This window comes from Ranitomeya variabilis, chromosome 2, assembly GCF_051348905.1.
Source record: "Ranitomeya variabilis isolate aRanVar5 chromosome 2, aRanVar5.hap1, whole genome shotgun sequence".
NCBI classification, from domain to species: domain Eukaryota; kingdom Metazoa; phylum Chordata; class Amphibia; order Anura; family Dendrobatidae; genus Ranitomeya; species Ranitomeya variabilis.
This window is the reverse complement of record NC_135233.1, coordinates 1,108,848,493-1,108,855,533: the sequence shown is the minus strand read 5'-3', so window position 1 is coordinate 1,108,855,533 and position 7,041 is coordinate 1,108,848,493.

Below are 7,041 nucleotides of genomic sequence, written 5' to 3'. Positions count from 1 at the left end.
AGGTGCATAGTACATCATGACACTCTCCTGTCTCAGCCACCCACAATTACAGGGTTAACAGATAAGGGACATTCCTACACAAATTTTTACTGCTTGCAAACAAGGCAGCAAGCTATATGGAGAACATAAAATAGGAAAAAATCGATGTGTATAGTAGATAATATAAGTATATAGAATTCCTGAAAACTAAGGAAACAATCACTCAATTTGGCATGATTCAATCAGGGGACCCCAAAATCATATTTTAACAGTTGGTTAAAGGAAAATAGCATATGCTATATGCTCCCTCCAGAAGTTCATTGTGGATCTCTGAATGATCCAATGCTGTCCTAAATGCCTAATGATGATAAATATAATCCACCTGTGTGGAGCTGTGCGGAATAGTAGACTAAGTACTTCTAGTACTGAAGGTGAAAGAGAATAATGATGAAAGTCAAAAGAAAAGTGGTTCATCTGAGGACGCTGTGTACATTCTTAGACTAAGAACTCATAGTGCTGAGGGTGAAAGAGATAAATAATGAAGCTCCAACATGACTAAGGTTCACCTGAGGGAGCTGTGCAGAATAGTAGGCTAAGTACTTCTAGTACTGAAGGTGAAGGAGAATAATGATGAAAATCAAAAGATTAAGGTTCATCTGAGGACACTGTGTACAATCCTATTCCCTGTATTATTCCACACAGCCTTAGTCATATTGGAGCTGCATAACTAATCTCCTTCACCCTCAGAACTATGAATTCTTAGTCTAGTAGTGTGCACAAGTCCCTCTGTTGAGCATTATTAATATTGGAGTTTCATCACTCATGTCTATCACCCTCAGAACTATGAGTACTTAGACTACTAGACTACACAAGTCCCTCAGATGAGCCTAAGTAATACTGGAGTTTCATGTGTTGTGTATCCGCTTTTTGGGCTCCCCTGGTGGTTGCTGGTGGTACTGGTGACTTGTTTGCACTTTGCTTCTTCTGTTCACCTGCTTCCATCAGTGTTTGGGAGTTTCCTATTTAGCCTTGCTCTCCAGTCATTTCCTTGCCGGTCATCATTGTAACCAGAGCCTTCGGTTGCATGTTCCTGCTACTAGTCTGCTGATCAGCTAAGTGGACTTTGTCCTTTTGTTTTGTACCTTTGTCCAGTTTGCAGTTTTTGTAATTCTCTGTAGCTGGAAGCTCTTGCGGGCTGAAATTGCCACTCCTGTGTCATGAGTTGACACAGGAGTCTTAAAGTAATTTCAGGATGGTTTTTGAAAGGGTTTTCAGTTGACCGTGAAGTCCTCTTTTGTATCCTTCTGCTATCTAGTAAGTGGACCTCTCTTTGCTAAATCTACTTTCATACTGTGTATGTCTTTTCCTCTTAATTCACCGTTATTACATGTGGGGGGCTGCTATCATCTTTTGGGGTATTTCCCTAGAGGTAAGCCAGGTCTGTTTCTTCCTCTACCAGGCGTAGTTAGTCCTCCGGCTGGCGCGTGGCATTTAGGAAGCCGTAGGTATGCTCCCTGGCTACTGTTAGTTGTGTGGTAGATTTAGCTCACGGTCAACTCGAGTTTCCATCACCCGAGAGCTCGTTCGTTATTTATATGTTTCTTACGTTCCCTTGCCATTGGGAACCATGACAGTATGACCGGCCAGTGTTAAACTTATTGGCAGAAAAAAGGAGAGAAAAAAGAAGTCTGTAAATTTTTTTTTTTTTCGTTTCCCCTATGCTTGCTCCATAGTTGGATCAGTTGTATTTCAGCTCTAATTACTGCCTTTGCCTTTCTCTCCTTATAATCCTTGAATGGCTCTGAGCTCACCTGTTTAAAGATGGATCCTCAGAGTTTGGCTGCAGGTTTAAATAATCTTGCTACGAAGGTTCAAAATTTACAAGATTTTGTTATGCATACTCCTATTTCTGAACCTAAAATCCCTACACCAGAGGTGTTTTCCGGAGATAGATCTCGGTTTCTGAATTTCAAATATAATTGTAAATTATTCCTTTCTCTCAGACCTCACTCCTCAGGAGATCCTGTCCAGCAGGTTAAGATTGTAATTTCTTTGCTGCGAGGTGACCCTCAAAATTGGGCATTTTCATTGGCACCAGGGGATCCTGCGTTGCTCAATGTGGATGCGTTTTTCCTGGCTTTAGGGTTGCTTTATGAGGAACCTAATTTGGAGATTCAAGCTGAAAAAGCTTTGATAGCCCTATCTCAAGGGCAAGATGAAGCTGAGATATACTGCCAAAAATTTCGTAAATGGTCTGTGCTTACTCAGTGGAATGAGTGCGCCTTAGCGGCAAATTTCAGAGAGGGCCTTTCTGATGCCGTTAAAGATGTTATGGTCGGGTTCCCTGCGCCTACAGGTCTGAATGAGTTCATGACAATGGCAATTCAGATTGATCGGCGTTTGCGGGAGCGCAAACCCGTGCACTATTTGGCGGTATCTTCTGAAGAGACGCCAGAGAAAATGCAACGTGACAGAATTATGTCCAGAAGCGAGCGGCAGAATTATAGGCGTAAAAATGGGTTATGCTTCTATTGTGGTGATTCTGCTCATGTTATATCGGCATGCTCTAAACGTACTAGGAAGGGTGACAAGTCTATTTCAATTGGCACTTTACAGTCCAAATTTATTTTGTCTGTAACCTTGATTTGTTCATTATCAGTTATTACCGTGGATGCCTATGTGGACTCTGGCGCCGCTCTGAGTCTTATGGACTGGTCCTTTGCCAGGCGCTGTGGGTTTGATTTAGAGCCTCTGGAAGTCCCTATACCTCTGAAGGGTATTGATTCTACACCTTTGGCTTGTAATAAACCACAGTTCTGGACGCAAGTGACTATGCGTATGACTCCAGACCATCAGGAGGTGATTCGCTTCCTTGTGTTGTACAATTTACATGATGTTTTGGTGCTTGGAATACCATGGTTACAGTCTCATAACCCAGTCCTTGACTGGAAAGCTATGTCTGTGGTAAGCTGGGGATGTCGGGGGGCTCATGGGGACACTCCTTTGGTGTCCATTTCGTCATCTATTCCATCTGAGATTCCGGCATTTTTGTCTGATTATCGTGATATTTTTGAAGAGCCTAAAATTGGTTCACTCCCTCCTCACAGGGATTGTGATTGCGCCATAGATCTGATTCCTGGCAGTAAATTTCCAAAGGGTCGTTTGTTTTACCTATCTGTACCTGAACATGCTGCTATGCGCGAGTATATTAAGGAGTCCCTGGAAAAGGGACATATTCGTCCTTCTTCATCACCTTTAGGAGCCGGTTTTTTCTTTGTCTCTAAAAAGGATGGCTCTCTGAGGCCTTGTATTGATTATCGACTCCTGAATAAAATTACAGTCAAATATCAGTATCCGTTGCCTTTGCTGACTGATTTGTTTGCTCGCATAAGGGGGGCTAAGTGGTTCTCTAAGATTGATCTTCGTGGGGCGTATAATTTGGTGCGAATTAAGCAGGGGGATGAGTGGAAGACCGCATTTAATACGCCTGAGGGCCATTTTGAGTATTTGGTAATGCCTTTCGGCCTTTCTAATGCACCTTCTGTCTTTCAGTCCTTAATGCATGATATTTTCCGTGAATATTTGGATAAATTTATGATTGTGTACTTGGATGATATTTTGATTTTTTCTGATGACTGGGAGTCTCATGTTCAGCAGGTCAGGAGGGTTTTTCAGGTTTTGCGGGAGAATTCTTTGTGTGTAAAGGGTTCAAAGTGTGTTTTTGGGGTTCAAAAAATTTCCTTTTTGGGGTACATTTTTTTGGTGGCTAGATCCTTCTGGTGGCCGTCCCTGTCTCGAGATGTGCGTGTTTTTGTGCAGTCTTGCGATGTGTGTGCTCGGGCCAAGCCTTGTTGTTCTAGGGCTAGTGGGTTGTTGTTGCCCTTGCCTATTCCTAAGAGGCCTTGGACGCACATCTCTATGGACTTTATCTCGGATCTCCCTGTTTCTCAGAAGATGTCTGTCATCTGGGTGGTGTGCGACCGTTTTTCTAAAATGGTTCATTTGGTGCCATTGCCTAAGTTGCCTTCCTCATCTGAGTTGGTCCCTCTGTTTTTTCAAAATGTGGTTCGCTTGCTGTTATGGTTCTCAATGGCAAGAGAACATAGCCCAGCATACATAGGAACTAGCTCTTGGAAGGATGGAAACTTAAACTGACCATGAACTAAACCTGCCGCACAACTAACAGTAGCCGGGTAGCGTAGCCTGCGTTTTATCCCTAGACGCCCAACGCCGGCCGGAGGACTAACTAATCCTGGCAGAGGAAAATATAGTCCTGGCTCACCTCTAGAGAAATTTCCCCAAAAGGCAGACAGAGGCCCCCACATATATTGGCGGTGATTTAAGATGAAAATGACAAACGTAGTATGAAAATAGGTTTAGCAAAATCGAGGTCCGCTTACTAGATAGCAGGAAGACAGAAAGGGTACTTTCATGGTCAGCTGAAAACCCTATCAATACACCATCCTGAAATTACTTTAAGACTCTAGTATTAACTCATAACATCAGAGTGGCAATTTCAGATCACAAGAGCTTTCCAGACACAGAAACGAAACTGCAGCTGTGAACTGGAACAAAATGCAAAAAACAAACAAGGACAAAAGTCCGACTTAGCTGGAAGTTGTCTGGTAGCAGGAACATGCACAGAAAGGCTTCTGATTACAATGTTGACCGGCATGGAAGTGACAGAGGAGCAAGGTTAAATAGCGACTCCCACATCCTGATGGGAACAGGTGAACAGAGAGGATGATGCACACAAGTTCAATTCCACCAGTGGCCACCGGGGGAGCCCAAAATCCAATTTCACAACAGCTTGCATGGTATTCCGGAAAACATCGTTTCTGACAGGGGTACCCAGTTCGTGTCTAGATTTTGGCGGGCAGTCTGTGCCAGGTTGGGCATTGATTTGTCCTTTTCGTCTGCATTCCATCCTCAGACCAATGGCCAGATGGAGCGAACTAATCAAACTTTGGAGACTTATTTGAGGTGTTTTGTGTCTGCGGATCAGGATGATTGGGTTGCCTTTCTGCCGTTGGCGGAGTTTGCTCTTAATAATCGGGCTAGTTCTGCCACTTTGGTTTCTCCTTTCTTTTGCAATTCAGGGTTTCATCCGCGGTTTTCATCTGGTCAGGTTGAATCTTCGGATTGTCCTGGAGTGGATGCGGTGGTGGATCGGTTGCATCGGATTTGGGGACAAGTGGTGGATAATTTGGAATTGTCCCAGGAGAGGACTCAGCAGTTTGCTAACCGTCGTCGTCGTGTTGGTCCCCACCTTCGTGTTGGGGACTTGGTGTGGTTGTCTTCCCGTTTTGTCCCTATGAGGGTTTCTTCTCCCAAATTTAAGCCTCGGTTCATCGGTCCTTATAGGATTTTGGAGATTCTTAACCCTGTCTCCTTTCGTTTGGACCTCCCGGCATCTTTCGCTATCCATAATGTGTTCCATCGGTCGTTGTTGCGGAGATATGAGGTACCGGTGGTTCCTTCTACTGAACCTCCTGCTCCTGTGCTGGTGGAGGGTGAATTGGAGTACGTCGTAGAGAAGATCTTGGACTCCCGTATTTCCAGACGGAGACTTCAATATCTGGTTAAATGGAAAGGCTATGGTCAGGAAGATAATTCTTGGGTAACTGCCTCTGATGTTCATGCCTCGGATTTGGTTCGTGCCTTTCATAGGGCTCATCCAGATCGCCCTGGCGGTTCTTGTGAGGGTTCGGTGCCCCCTCCTTAAGGGGAGGGTACTGTTGTGTATCCGCTTTTTGGGCTCCCCTGGTGGTTGCTGGTGGTGCTGGTGACTTGTTTGCACTTTGCTGCTTCTGTTCACCTGCTTCCATCAGTGTTTGGGAGTTTATTATTTAGCCTTGCTCTCCAGTCATTTCCTTGCCGGTCATCATTGTAACCAGAGCCTTCGGTTGCATGTTCCTGCTACTAGTCTGCTGATCAGCTAAGTGGACTTTGTCCTTTTGTTTTGTACCTTTGTCCAGTTTGCAGTTTTTGTAATTCTCTGTAGCTGGAAGCTCTTGCGGGCTGAAATTGCCACTCCTGTGTCATGAGTTGACACAGGAGTCTTAAAGTAATTTCAGGATGGTTTTTGAAAGGGTTTTCAGCTGACCGTGAAGTCCTCTTTTGTATCCTTCTGCTATCTAGTAAGTGGACCTCTCTTTGCTAAATCTACTTTCATACTGTGTATGTCTTTTCCTCTTAATTCACCGTTATTACATGTGGGGGGCTGCTATCATCTTTTGGGGTATTTCCCTAGAGGTAAGCCAGGTCTGTTTCTTCCTCTACCAGGCGTAGTTAGTCCTCCGGCTGGCGCGTGGCATTTAGGAAGCCGTAGGTATGCTCTCTGGCTACTGTTAGTTGTGTGGTAGATTTAGCTCACGGTCAACTCGAGTTTCCATCACCCGAGAGCTCGTTCGTTATTTATATGTTTCTTACATTCCCTTGCCATTGGGAACCATGACATTCATGATTAGTTTCCTTCACCTTCAGCACTATGAGTACTTAGTCTAGTAGCATACACAAATCTGTCAATTGAGCCCTAGTCATATTGTACGTTCATCCCTCATCCTCACCCTCAGGACTATGAATGGTCAGTCTAAGGCTGTGTTCACATGTTGAGTTTTTGCTGTTTTTTTCCTGCATTTTTTATACAAATGAAAAGCTGTAGTTTACAGTACCAGTAAAAGCTATGAGATTTCAGAAATCCCATGCACACACATTGTTTTTTTCCGGACTGAGTTGGAAAACTGCAGCATGTCACTTTTTTCACCCATAGAAAACAATGAGTGAGTGCAAAAATGCAGGTATCAGGTTTTACTGGGTTTTTCGTGCAGTAAGATCTGAAACAGCAGACACTAAACTGCATGAGCCTGAAAAACACAGCAAAAACAATGTAGAAAAATGAACCAATAATGCAGCAAAATCCTGCTTTAATAAGCAACTTCTTTACTGCCTAGATAGCAGGTTTTGACTGCAGAAAAAAGAGCAAAAATGCAACGTGTGAACATAGCCTATAAGTGTACACAAGATGATCAGGTGCCTCAATCATATTGAACTTTCATGATT